The 17,635-nt window shown below is 40.3% G+C and overlaps 1 long non-coding RNA gene across 1 annotated transcript; it reads left to right on the plus strand.

Annotated features, from left to right (window-relative positions):
* Positions 1-1,678: 1,678 nt before the first annotated feature.
* Positions 1,679-17,054, plus strand: LOC133548905 (uncharacterized). The gene is made up of 3 exons (XR_009805997.1): positions 1,679-1,835; positions 12,937-13,111; positions 16,539-17,054. It is a non-coding gene; the product is annotated as an uncharacterized LOC133548905 (long non-coding RNA).
* The last annotated feature ends 581 nt before the right edge of the window (positions 17,055-17,635 follow it).

The raw sequence follows: 17,635 nt of genomic DNA on the forward strand, positions 1-17,635 counted from the left end.
CAATCAATCAATCAATCAATCAATCAATCAATCAATCAATCAATCAATCAATCAATCAATCAATCAATCAATCAATCAATCAACCAATCAACAAATCAATCAATCAACCAACCAATCAATCAATCAATAAATCAATGTTTATATATCCAACCCTAAATCACAAGTGTCACCAATTGGTTGCACAAGCCCCAACGACATCCTTGGCTCAGATCCAACGTCAGGGCAAGAAAAAGTCAGCCCAACGGGATACAATGAGAAACCTTAGAGGGGACCCATCTACAAATATCACTGCACATCATAATGGCAGCAAGAGTTTTGATCTTAAAGATGTAAAAAAAATTGGGGGGGGAATTTAAATGCTTAATTTTTCAACATACTCACAGAACGTATATTTTAAATGTTGACAAAATCACCCTACAAAAAGGGATACGCTACAACACTCCTATGATATCATCTTCTCTCCATTTTGTCCGTCATCTGCCAGGTTCCGCCACCTTATTTATGTACCATGCATCCAGTAAGGCAGGGTATCTGTCGCTTCATCCTGGACAATATTCATGACAAATTTGTGCTTTGTTTTAAATATGAGAATCGATCCGGGTACTCCGGCTTCCTCCCACTTCCAAAGACATGCACCTGGGGATAGGTTGATTGGCACCACTAAATTGGCCCTAGTGTGTGAATGTGAGTTTGAATGTTGTGTGTCTATCTGTGTTGGCCCTGCGATGAGGTGGCGACTTGTCCAGGGTGTACCCCGCCTTCCGCCCGATTGTAGCTGAGATAGGCGCCAGCGCCCCCCGCGACCCCGAAAGGGAATAAGCGGTAGAAAATGGATGGATGGATATAGAATCGCACAACATATTCGATTTGTATTCGAATCGATTTTTTCCCACACCCCATATATATATATATATATATATATATATATATATATATATATATATATATATATATATATATATATATATATATATATATATATATATATATATATATATAGTATTTGATTTAGTTACTTTGAATTTACAACCCCCTGGCGCTGTTTTATTTTGTACTGTTTTTGTACTGTTTTGTACATTTTTTGTACTTATTTTGATTATTGTTTCTCGTCTGTTTGTTTGTAAATGTTGAAATTTATAAATAATAGTCAAAGAAAATAAATAATAAAAAAAAATCTGCCAGGTTCTGCTAGTCCGAGTGCGCGCGCGCACACACACACACACACACACACACACACACACACACACACACACACACACACACACACACACACACACACACACACACACACACACACACACACTCGCCCTCCCCTCACTAAACATCCATCCATCCATCCACACTCTACCGCTTATTCCCTTTGGGGCCGCGGGGGGCGCTGGTGCCCATCTCAGCTACAATCGGGCGGAAGGTGGCGTACACCCTGGACAAGTCGCCACCTTATCGCAGGGCCAACACAGATAGACAGACAACATTCACACCAGTGTTGAACAATTAAAAAGGAGACTAAAAGTTGTCAGAAACAAAATCTAGTCATCCCTAATAACGTCATGTAAATGGGTGGGACAAGTTCATAGGCTATCCAATCACAGTTCTTGAATAGCGTACAATATGAGAGAGGGTGGGAGTTAGCGACTAATGTCGGCCAATCAGATTAGTTTCCTTCAGAGATGAGGAAGTTCAAGTTGAATGTCTGACCCGTCGCAAAAAATAAATTATAAATTGAAGATTTAACGTGTTCTACATCATATGTGAACACTTGGGACAAAGTCAATATGTCTCTTTTTTGAGGCTATATGTCGTATTATGCCATGGACCGGGACATGGACACAACTGTAAGTTAAATCTGTGTGTATTTGCTGCGTCAGGTGTTCTGTCGAGCTGTGAGCTGTTTGGTTGAAATATATAGAATACCATTATTTGCCTTAATGTGGACTTGCTTACGCTGCAAGTGACTACATACTCACTGGTCTGAGAACACAATGGAAAGAATATAATTCAAATTTCTTGTTAGTTGGTACAGTAAAACAAAACTTGAAGAAAATAAAAAAAACACTGCTAAGTCTAGATTCTAGACTAGGATGAATTCAGGATAAAATATATCAGACAATGTGGTGTTTGTTAAATAACGATAAATGATATCAGACACGGTTATATCCAATAAATAATGATGGATAATGGATGGATTCAGGATAAATTACATCAGATACTGTGTTATTCATGAAAGAATGATACATATTGAATGAATTCCGATTAGTTATATCAGACACTGCTATATTCATTAAATAATGATGAATAATGGATGGATTCAGGATAAAGGATATCAAACACTGTTATATCCATTAATTAATGATGGATAATGGATGAATTCAGGATAAATGATATCAGACACTGGTATTCGTTAAATATTGGAGGATTTTAAGATAAATGATATCAGACAATGTGGTGTTTGTTAAATAATGGTAGATGAAGTCAGACATGGTTATATCCAATAAATAATGATGGATAATGGATGGATTCAGGATAAATTACATCAGATACTGTGTTATTCATGAAAGAGTGATACATTTTGAATGAATTCGGATTAGTTACATCAGACACTGCTATATTCTATATTGTGTTTTAGGAAAAAAGTTGTCATAAACGTGACTTAATTCATTAAACAAAAAATACAAAAGAAAACGATTGGAAAAAAAACCTAACAAATTGAATGTAAAGTGGCCAGAATATGAATTTAAATAATCACATAATTTGTTTTTATTTACACTTAAAAAAGGATTATAAAACTGTCAAGTTTCCCTTACCTTCAAAGTGTAAAGTACAGATTAACTGAGTCATAATAATACATCAGGATTATATTATTATTAGTTCGTCTCCTGGGAGTCAAGTCTCTCCCTGTCTTTAAAAACTGTAGTAACGTGTCTGTTTCTAACTTTAATCGAGGGTCCTTGAATGCACCACAGTTACGCGCAATGAGATGCAAAAGTGAAAATTGTACACAAGTTTCTCCAATACTGCCATAAATGGATTTTTTTTTTACCTTTCTTCTATCAGCTCATTCTTGTTCTAACATGTGTGCTGTGTGCGAGTATTTCAAGGTGAGCTTTGATGACGTTATGACGTCTGTGTGGAAACAGGTGTTTGATGTTGGGTTTACTGCTCCTGATCCATTTCGTATTTTTATAGTGGGTGCATGTCTTCTGAGACATTCTTAATTTGATTCAAGCAAACTTCATTGAACTTTCCCGATTATTTTAGGTTTATTTTAACATACATGACATATTTGTTCTTTAAACTTACATATTTATATGACAAAAACAATCTTCCAACAGTGCTTGTGGCTTTGGTATCATCGTACTGAAGTGCCTAAACTTGCTCCCTTAGAGCCAGAAAAAGTTGCCAGTGTTGATAAAGAAGGTGAGAAACACTTTAAATATTTCAGATAGAAGTCATACCAAAGTACAAAGACGCCTGCATGCCTCCCACTTCCTGTCCACGTGTAACCTTCTCCACCAATTAGACTCTTCAATGAGAGATAATCAATAACTGATCATTCATAAATTACATTCAACATTTATATGTATTTCACAGTATTTTCTGCATGTCAAACTACAATTATTCTCCATAAATCGTGTTATTTGTAGGGCTGTCAAAAATGGCGAGTTAACTCATGTGATTAATCACAAAAAATGATCTCATTAATCAAGTGTGAATACAAATTAAATCACCCAATTTATTTTGAGTACTCATGCTCTTTTATTTTAACTGCAGGTTAACGGAGGTTAACCTGCAAGGTTGTGAGGCGGTCATGAATCAGGTCATTGCAAAGATGAGTGAGGCGACTGTGACAGGTGTGTTTCACTTCAAAATAAAACCAGACAGGACTTTGGATAAAACGTTTTGAGCAAATAAATGAAGTGCAGTCAAATAAAATATTTTTTGAAAAAATCCTGTATGACATTCTGACAATAAAATTGGCCTTTAGACAAGTTAATTCTAATTAGGGATGTCCAATATCGGACAGCCAATACTATCGGATGATAAATGCTTTAAAATGTAGCATTGGAAATTATCGGTATCGGTTTCCCAAATTTAAATTTATGACTTTTGAAAACGTCGCTGTACGGAGTGGTACACGGACGTAGGGAAGAGTACAGAGCGCCAATAAACTTTAAAGGCTCTGCCTTTGCTTTCCAGCCCAATCACATAATATATGCGGCTTTTCACGCACACACAAAAGTGAATGCAAATCATACTAGGTCAACAGCCATACAGGTCACACTGAGGGTGGCCGTATAAACAACTTTAACACTGTTACAAATATACGCCACACTGTGAACCCACACTAAACAAGAATGACAAACCCATTTCGGGAGAAAATCCGCACCGTAACACAACATAAACACAACAGAACAAATACCCAGAACCCCTTGCAGCACCAACTCTACCAGGATACTACAATATACACCTCAGCTACCACCAAACCCCGCCCACCTCAAACCCCACCACCTCAAGGCCCCTCTCCCAACCCCAATCTCCCGAATTCTGAGGTTTCAAGGTTGGCAAGTATGCCGTATAAACAACTTTAATGCTGTTACAAATATGCGCCACACTGTGAACCCACACCATACAAGAATGACAAACACATTTCGGGAGAACATCCGCACCGTAACGCAAATTCCAAACTGCTGTTTTGAGGCATGTTGAAAAAAATAACCCACTTTGTGACTTCTATAATCAATATTGCAGTGTCATGTTGGCATTTTTTTTCCATAACTGGAGTTGATTTAATTTGGAAAACCGTGTTACATTGTTTAATGCATCCAGCGGGGCATCACAACAAAATTAGGCATAATAATGTGTTAATTCCACGAATGTATATATCGGTATCAGTTGATATCCGAATCGGTAATTAAGAGTTGGACAATATCGGATATCGGCAAAAAAGCCATTATCGGACATCTCTAATTCTAATGTATATTATTCATGATTAATCCAAATTCAAAAGTGTGATTAAACAGATTAAAATGTAATCATTTAATTTTTGTTCATATTATTGGGTGTCTACAATAAATTAATTAGGTTAGTTGTATTTCTTATGTGGAAAAAATGCTTGGGTTTTTGTCTGTCCTTTTCAAGACTTTTAACAGTAAGTTATAAAAATCCAACTGAATACATTCTTCCTCTTACTGCGGCACAAGTTGTCTCCAAAACCAAACTCCCTTTGTCGTTCTTAACCTTTCTAGAACCCCTTTGAAGATGTGGTGCATGGGCAAAGCCAAACAATACCATTGGATATGGGTCCACTAATACTCTGAGTTATCTGCAATACCAGAAAATATACAGCAAATGGTATTTTCCTGTCTATGATATGGAGCCATTGGGGGTCAGTGAACCCTGCTTTAAACTTTTTAAACATCTCCTACCATGTCTTTCTTTTCATCATTTCCTTCTTCCTTTCACTTCCCCTCTTTTCTGTCTCTTCACGCCTACCCTCCCTTCCCCGACAACACACCACCCCTCCTTCGATCTCCTTCCTGCTCTGCTGGAGCTCAAATCACAACCTCGGTCCCTGGCAGATGGAGGATAGGAGAGAGAAGCTCTTAACTAGCTAGCCTGAGCCTCTGGTCTCTGCACACCAACTGCTGCCTGCACTCCCCGCACACCCCCCCTCGCTGCACCCAGAACAGCTCCGACAGCCCACCGCCACCTCCGCACACTCCCTGCACGTCCTCTGGGGGATAGAGTATCCTCCGGGGGGGGGGCTGGTGCACGTATTAGTCCATATCTGGCCACACTAAAAAGGGACATGGTAACATGATAGATGGATGTTCTTTATTGCAAAATAACAAAGCCTTTCCTTCTGCTTTAAGCAAGAAAGACCATAACCCTTTTGCAGGGAACAAAGTGCCAACATAGTGTAGTACAGTGGTACATTTGTGTTTTAAAGGGGAACATTATCACCAGACCTATGTAAGCGTCAATATATACCTTGATGTTGCAGAAAAAAGACCATGTATATTTTTTACCGATTTTGGGTGAATTTTGGCGAATTAAACGCCTTTCTATTATTCGCACTCGGAACGATTTGTGACATCACCTAGGTAGTCAATCTGCCATTTTCTCAAACACATTACAAACACCAAGTCAAATCAGATCTGTTATTTTCCGTTTTTTCGACTGTTTTCCGTACCTTGGAGACATCATGCCTCGTCGGTGTGTTGTCGGAGGGTGTAACAACACGATCAGGGACGGATTCAAGATGTCTTACGTAGAGTGTGCATCGATTAGCACGGCATGCTAATCGATGCTAACATGACATTTAGGCCAGGTGTATGTACATTTGTAGCTATATTTGCATCCAGCCTTTCCCTTCACCCACATTTAATGCCAAACAAACACTTACCAATCGACGGATTTAAGTTGCTCCAGTGTCACAAGATGCGAAAGTCCCGATCGTTTGGTCTGCATATTTTACCGCCGATGCTAAGGCAGACATGGCACAGAGATGTATGGATATCCTGCAGATGCATTTCCAACGATAAAGTCAACGAAATCACAAAGGTGAGTTTTGTTGATGTTATTGACTTATGTGCTAGTCAGACATATTTGGTCGCGGCATGACTGGCAGCTAATCGATGCTAAGATGCTATTTAGGCTAGCTGTATGTACATTTGTAGCTATATTTGCATCCAGCGTGTCCCTCCACCCACATTTAATGCCAAACAAACACTTACCAATCGACAGATTTAAGTTGCTCCTGCACATTTTACCGGCAATGCTAAGGCAGACATGGCACAGAGATGTATGGATATCCTGCGACACTTAATCGTTGGTTAGAAGGCGATCACCAAATAGCGTCAATAGTTATTCGCTCAATAGCTTCAGTTTCTTCTTCAATTTTGTTTTCGCTATCTGCCTCCATACTCCAACCATCCGTTTCAATACATGCGTAATCTGTTGAATCGCTTAAACCGCTGAAATCCGATTCTGAATCCGAGGTAATGTCGCTATATCTTGCTGTGCTATCCGCCATGTTTGTTTGTAATGGCAGCACTGGATGACGTCACAGGAAAATGGACGGTGGCTTCACAGATAGCGAAAATCAGGCACTTTAAAGCCTTTTGTCTGGATATTCCATGATGGGTAAAATACATAAAAAAACTTCGAAAAATAAAATAAGCCACTGGGAACTGATTTGTATTGGTTTTGAACCCTTCTGAAATTGTGATAATGTTCCCCTTTAATCATGTCTGTATGATTACATTTTCATGTAACAGGGATATACATAAAAAAAAATAGGGATCACAATTCCAGAAAGCTAAGGAGCAGGGGCCGTACTTCTCCCTTCACTATTAGTCTTAATTTGTATATTCCTGAGAACCAGTGTGCTCGATCTATTCATTAGATTTTGGTTTATTTATTTTGTCAGAGTTTTAAGAGCCCCTTGCTGTTTTTAAGGACGTTCTGCAAAAAAGCTTGTTAAGGATCATCTCTATAACCAGCAATGTCAAACTCATGTTAACTCAGGGGCCACATTGAGGTATATCTATTCCCAAGTGGGCCCGACTAGTAAAATCATGGCATGATAACTTTAAAAAAAAGACAACAACAGGTTTTAACTTTGTTTAAAAATAAACCAAGGGCATTCTGAAAATATAAAAATCATGTTTTTTGTTTTTTTTAACAGTTACATATTGTGGTTAATACTATTCAACCTTCCTTTTCTGAATAAATGATGTAATGTTTATCAGTCAAATAGACAGAATTGAGTCTCCCATTGGTGTTGTTTTTTAATCTTTTAGAAGAGGAAATGAATAATAATATCATTATCAAATTACAGGATGTTGTCAATGTAATTTACTCAGTATCCTCAACTGATGTACTAACATCATGTGATTTATTCTGTATGTGTCATCAATTACAACAAAATTTGTGCATTTGGACTTATTAATCACACACGAAGTTAGAATGGGATACATATTATTTCAGCATATCTGTAGTTTTTACACCAAAATGCGTCCGTTTTCCCTTTTCTGTCTGTGTCTGAAAGTACTCAGTAATTGTGTTCCACCGAACATGCTTGTCTGCTTGTAAACCAGCAATATCACGACGTGACTTAAACGCGGGTGCGGGTGGGTGTGGGTGGGGGGTGTATGGGTGGGGCGTGTAGGGACCGGTACATTTCAGAGACGGTATCATACTGAAATGGATTCATTAGTATCGCGGGTACTATACTAATACCGGTATATTGTACAACCCTACCCCTGTCCGACAGAACTTTTTTAAGTATCAGCTGCAAAAATGTGAGTCTTTCATTCTTTTTTTGAACTGAACTCCCAGGCCACCAGTTAAACAACCCAAATGATAAACAAGCGTGGACCTAAAATGGAACCTTGAGGAACACCACTAGTATATCTAAAGGAGTTGAACAAATGACTACTGACTGCACTTGAAGTAAACAAGCGACAGCAACAACTTAGTTTCATATTAAAAAAATATACTTCTACAAGGACTTAAATGGGTGCCTTGAGGGGCACCTCAGTTATGTAAAACACACGTTTTGACCCCAGTGTTCAATGTTTGCTTGCAAGGTTTAAATGTCAATGCAATAATCTGCCAATGTGTTTACATTGGTCCAAGTCCGACTGCACAACAGTACCACACTAGTGTTTTTAGGAATTTGCGACTTGTCCAGGGCGTACCCAGCCTTTCCTTTGAGTGCAGCTGGGATAGGCTCCAGCCCCCTGCATTCTCCGAGAGGGACACGTGGTAAAAAATGGGTGGATGGATGCTGCAAATATGGCTGTCTTCCAAGTTTTGAACTGAACTCGGGGGATTCCATAGGGTCGGTTTTGGCCCCCAGTCCACCAGTTGAATAGCCCTGTCGTAAACCAGTCTCGGTCAGGGATATGCAACTGGCGGCCCAAAGGCCAGGTTGGTTGGCGAGTTCACTTCAGAAAACGTGGAAGAGTCTTCAGCAGATTTTAAAAAACACTAGAGTGCTGTCATTTTGGTCGTTCATCCTAAAAAAAACAGCAGAGAGCTCCTGTTATTATGGAGCTATTTTTTTCATAATTTAATAACACTGACTAAATAAATAGATAAACGTCAAGAGGATGCTGGTTCTCAGAAATATTCTAAATAAATACAAAAATCGTGGAGGGGGAAGTATGGCCCCCAAAACAATTCAATCACTTTATCAACCAACCAATCAATCAATCAATCAATCAATCAATCAATCAATCAATCAATGTCACAAGTGTCTCAAAGGGCTGCACAAGCCACAACGACATCCTCGGTTCAAAGCCCACAGAAGGGCAAGGAAAAATTCACAACCCAGTGGGACGTCAATGTGAATGACTATGAGAAACCTTGGAGAGGACCGCAGAGACCGGGGAGACCGGATGCAATGGATGTCAAGTGGGTCTAACATAATATTGTGAAAGTCCCGTCCATAGTGGATCTAACATAATAGTGAGAGTCCAGTCCATGGTGGGGCCAGCAGGAGACCATCCCGAGCGGAGACAGGTCAGCAGCACAGAGATGTCCCCAACCGATACACAGGCGAGCGGTCCACCCCCGGGTCACGACTCTGGACAGCCAGCACTTCATCCATGGCCACCGGACCTGTGCCCCCCCCCCCCCCCCCCCTCCACAAAGGATAGGGGGGCAGAGGAGAAAAGAAAAGAAACGGCAGATCAACTGGTCTCAAGAGGGGGTCTATTTTAAGGCTAGAGTATACAAATGAGTTTTAAGATGGGACTTAAATGCTTTAAAACAATTGAGTTTAGTCTCGTTGTTGAACAGGCAAACATTGTGTACACAAACTAGTCCATCTTTCATGTATCATTCCGCGTATTCCAGTGCCCAAACAAAGAATCACACGCTAAATCATAAAATTATACACATTTTTTTAATTGAGTTTAACTGTAAAAAAACACAAAATAAACACACCAATGGGGCATAAAGCTGTTAAGGCTGGGCGTCCAGGTGCCGAGACAGAGGTGACATTATTGAACAAGTGTCTGTAATCATGCTCAGGATCCACGCACAAAAGTACAACAATAAAGACCAAGAGACAAGTAAAAGGTGACAGGAATAACATTGGAACATACCTACTTACTGTTTACACTCAGAGTGGTAAAGTGATGAAGATGACAGGCCCTTCTGATACTGACAATATAAGTACTCATTTAGTAGAACCTAAATATGATGTTTACTGGTAAAATTCCCACCAAAAATAGACACAGTAGCAGTTTTTCCTCCAGAAAATGTGTTAGTTAAGGTGATGTCTCTCCGGCGGACAGACTGGGAAAGGGGGTGGCTGGGTGTAAGGATCGGTGAAACTCGACCTGTCGCCATCACGTCTCCACCTCGTCGCTAACACCACATAGCCTGGGGGGCAATGGACTACAGACTGTGGTGAAGTAGGCCGGCTTCGTCGCGTGAAGAAGCCTAAAATATTTGGTTGTGTTTTCCACTCCATTTACTGAATGGTGATATACAATATGTTTCTCGATATTTTTTCAATTAAGTAAAAACAAAACAATCCTAGTCACCTGAGATACTAAGTATGTCATTACCATGCCACATGCTGACATATGTTCAATTCATTATGCTTAATTTATTACATAATTTGGGAAGCCTGTAGTTGATTTGTATTAAGTTAATGTTATATTTTTATCAACATGTGATAGCAGGGACCCTGCCATTCAAAACTACATTACCAATTATTAATGTAACTATAGCTGAAAAAATAGTAAAATAGCAATAGGAGAGACTATTCATCCCTGAACACCATGGGGTTCATGTAGGCTTTATGATGCAGTTACATTATTATATCAAGTAACAGAGACAGCTTCAAGAAACTTTTCATTTAACATAATGTCGTTTTTTGCTGTTTCAACACAGCTCAATCAACACAAAAAAAGGTAAAGTGAATAACAGACAGACATAGCTTTGCTGTCCGTAACACACACACACACACACACGCACACACACACACACACACCGCAAAATGAGCTAAAGTTACGCTAAAAGCTAATTAGCCTTCACCTCAAGGACTGCGAGCGGGCTGAGCTGTCGTTTATGTTTCTAGAACGTCAACGGGCTCATAGTAATGTTACTAGTAACAGACTGGGAGGTGTTTATTATAATTTGGGGAGAGTCCGCTGCCTGATGATTACCTGCTAAAGCCCTATCTGCTCCTTAAGACACTGGAGCACTGACTCCATGCGCTCTGAATACGCACTGCTGATTGGCTGTTACCGCTCTGCGTGTAACCAATCAGACGGTTCTGTGGGTGGACAATGTTGGGTGCTGCAGAGAGTACTAACAGAGACAGAGACAGTACGAAGCGGAGCAGCTTGTTAAGAATTTAGACCTGCAGTCATGATTAAAGACTTGTTTTATAATGAGTTTCAGCACATTTTTGAAATCTCACTTTTTTCTGCAAAATGTGGGAGGGTCTGCATCAGCCTACTGACGTCACCTGCAGAAGACTGGAGCAAATTCCTTATTGCGTGCATAATTGGAAGGAATGATCAAATATGTCTTCCAGATGCATTGTCGCAGGTCATAGCTTTACAAAAAGATAAGGGAACAGTCTGCATTCATTTCCAAATCATGGGAATATGAGAAAAGTATGGAATTCTCCAGTCAAATTGCTAAGTGCAAGGATCATTTGAATTTTTGGGACTGCATACAAGAAGGATTTTGATTAGTTTGTATGATTTTTTTTTTTTTAAAAGACTCAAGCCAAATATGATCCCCAAAATCAGGAGCACCCTCGAGGCGAGAGAGATTGAAAACGGTTAAAGAAGTGCAGGCCTGTGCTCAAAAACAAGACAAAAAGTAGGTAAGCCACTAATAATCTCGTTCGCGTCCTCTTCTACTGATGTTTTCCTCAAGAGGCTTGAATAAATAATAAAAAAACACAAGGAAACACAGGCTATAAGGTGTCCACAGAAGACCATATCATACCAAATGGTGATTATTATTTTTTTTTTTTTAGCACATAGTATCCAACCATCCATCCAATTTTCTACAGCTTTTCCCTTTTGGGGTCGCTGGAGCCTATCTCAGCTGCATTTGGGCAGAAAGCGGGGTACACCCTGGACAAGTCGCCACCTAATCGCAGAGCACATAATGCAATTAAGTGATCACAAAAAAAGTTGTATATGCCGTCATCCATACTGTCTATGCAGGGAAATGGACTCTAGTTCTGTAGATGACGCCTGACCAAGAGGGGGTGCATATCCAGTCTGGCGACGAAAAGGGGGCGTTCCAAGTACGGTTAGTTATCTACCAATTATACTCAAAAACGAATTGTTTATTGGAACTGACTTTCGTGACGGCAGCACGGTGGGACAGGGGTTAGTGCCGTTGCTTCACAATAAGAAGGTCTTCGGTTCGATCGAGTTTGCCAGTTCTCCCCGTGACTACGTGGGTTCCCTCTGGGTACTCCGGCTTCCTCCCACCTCCAAAGACATGCACCTGAGAATAGGCTGGTGGGGAACACTAAACTGATCCTATCTGTGTTGGCGACTTGTCCAGGGTGTACGCCGCCTTCCGCCCGAATGCAGCTGGGATAGGATCCAGTCACCAGACCCCGAGGGGGACAAACGGTAGAAAACACATTGATGGACTTTCATGTCCAAAAAATACATAATGAGAAGTTGTTAGCGAAGTTGCGCTGTGGTTCTTTTAACAAGCCTCATTATTAGTGAATACAAATTGCTGCACACAGCAACCATCTCAGACAGAAGTAAAGGGAAAGTATTCAACGCAAAACAAGAAACAGATGCAACAAAAGAAGAGCACAAAACAGAAACTAATGGAAAATGACACAAAATGGTTGTCATTTTATATCGCGTTTTTTCTACCTTCAGGGTACTCAAAGTGCTTTGACACTTTTATGTTATTCCCCTTTAGATGACAAAGCATCAGGAGCAACAAACCAGGGGTTCAGGATCAGGCCAAGCAAACCCTGACATGCAAGGCATGACAAGAAAGTTGCAAACACGATTGAATTCCTCAAGAAAGAAGTTGTCGCAAAGAACAAAGGTGGCGCCCGAATAGCTCATCGCCAAAGAGTCTTCAGTAAAAGGTAAAAGTGATCATTCATCCATTTAATTTGTCATTTATATGTATTTCACCTCGTTTGATGCATGTAAAACTTATTATTGTAGTCAAAATGTGGATTTTTATTTAAAAAATTTTTTGGGGTATTTGGAACGGATTCATTTAATATGCATTATTCATGGAGAAAATACAGGTGCTGGTCATATTATTAGAATATCATGAAAAAGTTGATTTATTTCATTAATTTAATTTAGAAAGTCAAACTTGTAGAATGTATACATTCATTCCAAACAGACTGATTAATTTCAAGTGTTTTTTGCCAAAAAGGAGATGATTATAGCTGACAACCAATGAAAACCCTAAATTCAACATCTCAGAAAATTAGAATACGGTGAAAAGGTCAGATATTGAAGACACCTGGTGCCACACTCTAATTAGCTAACTAACTCAAAACACCTGGAAAAGCCTTTAAATGGTCTCTCGTTTTGATTCTGTATGACACACAATCATGGGGAAGACTGCTGACTTGACAACTGTCCAAAAGATGACCATTGATACTTTAAAGGAGGGCAAGACACAAAAGGTCATTGCCAAAGAGGTTGGATGTTCCCAGAGCTCTGTGTCCAAGCACATTAATAGAGAGGCTAAGGGAAGGCAAAGATGTGGTAGAAAAAAGTGTGAAAGCAAGAGGGATAACCGCGCCCTGGAGAGGATTGTCAAACAAAACCGATTCATAAATGTGGGGGAGATCCACAAAGAGTGGACTGCAGCTGGAGTCAGTGCTTCAAGAACCACCCCGCACCGACGTATGCAAGATATGGGCTTCAGCTGTCGCATTCCTTGTGTAAAGCCACTCTTGAATAAGAGACAACGTCAAAAGCGTCTCGCCTGGGCTCAAGACAAAAAGGACTTGACTGCTGCTAAGTGGTCCAAAGTTATGTTTTCAGATGAAAGTTAATTTTGTATCCCCTTTGGAAATCAAGGTCCCAGAGTCTGGAGGAAGACAGGAGAGGCACAGAATCCACGCTGCCTGAAGTCCAGTGTCAAATTTCCACAATCGGTAATGGTCTGGGGTGCCATGTCATCTGCTGGTGTTGGTCCACTGTGGTCTAGGGTCAATGCAGCAGTCTACCAGGAAGTTTTAGAACACTTTATGCTGCCTGCCGCGGAGCAATTCTATGGAGGTGAAGATTTTATTTTCCAACATGACTTGGCACCTGCACACAGTGCCAAATCTACCAGTACCTGGTTTAAGGACCATGGTATCCCTGTTCTTGATTGGCCTGCAAACTCACCTGACCTTAACCCCATCGAAAACCTATGGGGTATTGTGAAGCGGAAGATGCGAGATGCCAGACCCAACAATGCTGAAGAGCTAAAGGCCACTATTAAAGCAACCTGGGCTCTCATAACACCTGAGGAGTGCAACAGACTGGTGGACTCCATGCCACGCCGTATTGCTGCAGCAATTCAGGCAAAAGGAGCTGCAACTAAGTATTGATTGCCGTACATGCTGAAACTTTCCATGTTCATACTTTTCAGTTGGCCCAAATTTCAAAAAAATATTTTTTGGTACTAGTCGTAACTAATATTCTAATTTTCTGAGATACTGAATTTGGGATTTTCAGTAATTGTCAGTACTAATCATCAAAATTTAAAGAAATAAACATTTCAAATATATCACTATGTGTGTAATGAATTGATATAATATGTAAGTTTCACGTTCTGAATATAATTACTGAAATAAATCAACACTTTCATGATATTCTAATAATATGAACAGTACCTGTATATATTTTGTTGTTAGACCTTTTGCAATGGATTACGAATAACCGCCATGAATTGTCACCCACAAGTATAGATTGCTCAGGCTATGATGCCCAATATTGATTCCTTGTTGAATCCCAACATTTTATGTAGTTGTTCTTATGACAAAAAAAAACATGTGACTCGTATGTGTGTCTAATATAAACAGAGTGTGTCCTTGAACTGATGCGCACCAAACGGGGCGGTATAGCTCGGTTGGTAGAGTGGCCGTGCCAGCAACTTGCGGGTTGCAGGTTCGATTCCCGCTTCCGCCATCCTAGTCACTGCCGTTGTGTCCTTGGGCAAGACACTTTACCCACCTGCTCCCAGTGCCACCCACACTGCTTTAAATGTAACTTAGATATTGGGTTTCACTATGTAAAGCGCTTTGAGTCACTAGAGAAAAGCGCTATATAAAATATAATTCACTTCACATATAATTCACATGACGACACACGTGGAGCCCTATGTTTATGGAAATAAACATGGCCCCGATTTGGGTTAATGTCATAATGGGCACATTTAGGGAAATTTCAAGAAGTTTGTGCTACTGGAGTCAACAATTATTATTTCCAGTAAGAGATGAAGGAAGAATTTTAGCCATGGTAGTTTTGTGGGGCTGCCGGGGACTTGTTGTGATGTCTGTACCGAGGAGCTTGGGGGCGAGAAGGCAGATCTGTGGTAGACTGATCAGTTCCTCGAGGATTTCACAGGCTTTTTTTTGTGATTGTTGCAGCGTAAAATTCATGGCAGCTTTTTTTTTTTTTACAAAGTTGTGGAAAAAGATACAATGTTTTGAGGCTTACTGTTGCATTTGGAACGCATTTTGATGTGCGAAGGTGTCACCCCAAGATGCTACAGGATCAGGACAAAGCAGGATAGCAGGTAGGAGCTTGTTTAATATACAAAAGGTAAAATAACACTGGTACAAAAGGAAAAGAAACGGCGTGCCAACGCACAGGAAGCTAATACTACACTTAGCATCCAGTCCATAGAGTCCAAGAGGCGCGTGCCGAATGCATGGAAGCTAAGACAGAACTTAGCTAGTAGTCAAAAAGTTCAAAAATAATGTGCCGAACGCACGGAAGCTAAGACGGAACTTAGCACAGAGTGAAAAAAACAAACGTGACTGTTGCATGGAGCAAACAAACCATCCAGGACGAACACAAGTAGCAGGCAGGTTTAAATACTCAAACAATAATCATAAACAGGTGTGTGTCAGAAAGCCAGTGCAGGTGGAACAAATGAGGTAACCATGGAGATAAGAAGAAACAGGAAGTGCTCAAACTAAGGGATCGCAAGAGTCCAAAAATAAGTCCACAAAAGGACTCAAGAACAAAAACTAGGTAAGATCCGGGAAGCGGATCGCGACACTTACATCTCAATGGCATTGAATCAACTTGTGATTTCATGAACGGGATATCCCGGTTTGATGTGTTCTTTGTAAACTTAATCTTAAAAAAAAAGCACATGATTGCAACAACAACAAAAATGAATTGCTGTTGTACTTGTTTTACACCACAGACTTAAAAGGAGACACTACATGGCAGTAAAAGCACATACTCAGAGCTCATTGACAAATGAATGTACCGTTTGAATCCATCCATCCATCCATCCATCCATTGTCTACCGTTTATTCCCTTCAGGGCCACGGGGGGCGCTGGAGCCTATCTCAGCTACAATCGGGCGGAAGGCGTGGTACACCCTGGACAAGTCGCCACTTCATCGCAGGGCCAACACAGATAGACAACATTCACACACTCGGGCAAATTTAGTGTTGCCAATCAACCTATCCCCAGGTGCATGTCTTTGGAAGTAAACCTGCTAAGCACCTATGTCAGTGTCAACACGACGAGTTGAGTTCATACCAAAATGGATACATGGATGATACAGCAGAGGATTGGGAGAATGTCATGTGGTCTGATGAAACCAAAATAGAACTTTCTGGTATAAACTCAACTCGTCGTGTTTGGAGGAAGAAGAATACTGAGTTGCATCCCAAGAACACCATACCTACTGTGAAGCATGGGGGTGGAAACATCATGATTTGGGGCTGTTTTTCTGCTAAGGGGACAGGAAGATTGATCCGTGTTAAGGAAAGAATGAATGGGGCCATGTATCGTGAGATTTTGAGCCAAAACCTCCTTCCATCAGTGAGAGCTTTGAATGGTTGACCAAATACTTATTTTCCACCATAATTTACAAATAAATTATTTAAAATTCCTACAATGTGAATTCCTGGATTTTTTTTTCACATTCTGTCTCTCACAGTTGAAGTGTACCTATGATGAAAATTACAGACCTCTGTCATCATTTTAAGTGGGAGAACTTGCACAATCGGTGGCTGACTAAATACTTTTTTGCCCCACTGTATATACACCCTGCCTTCCGCCCGAATGTAGCTGAGATAGGCGCCAGCGCCCCCCGCGACCCCGAAAGGGAATAAGCGGTAGAAAATGGATGGATGGATGTATATAATAATAGTCTCCTTTTCAGGTGGCGTGCCTTAAAGGCAGTGCCTTTAAGGCACACCACCAATATTGTTGTTCATGGGTGGAATGTACAAGGTTAAAAAAATATATATATTGTATTAGTTTTAAATCTGAAACTTTTTAAAATGCCCCACGAATACTTAAGTACCAAATGTTTGGACACCCCTGGACTGTAAGGACTGTGATCTGCTGAGGAAACAAACAGGAAACTTTCTCCAACCCTTGGTTTTCTGCATCGGGGTCACCCTCAG

The sequence above is a fragment of the Nerophis ophidion genome, linkage group LG03, assembly GCF_033978795.1.
Source record: "Nerophis ophidion isolate RoL-2023_Sa linkage group LG03, RoL_Noph_v1.0, whole genome shotgun sequence".
Lineage (NCBI taxonomy): Eukaryota > Metazoa > Chordata > Actinopteri > Syngnathiformes > Syngnathidae > Nerophis > Nerophis ophidion.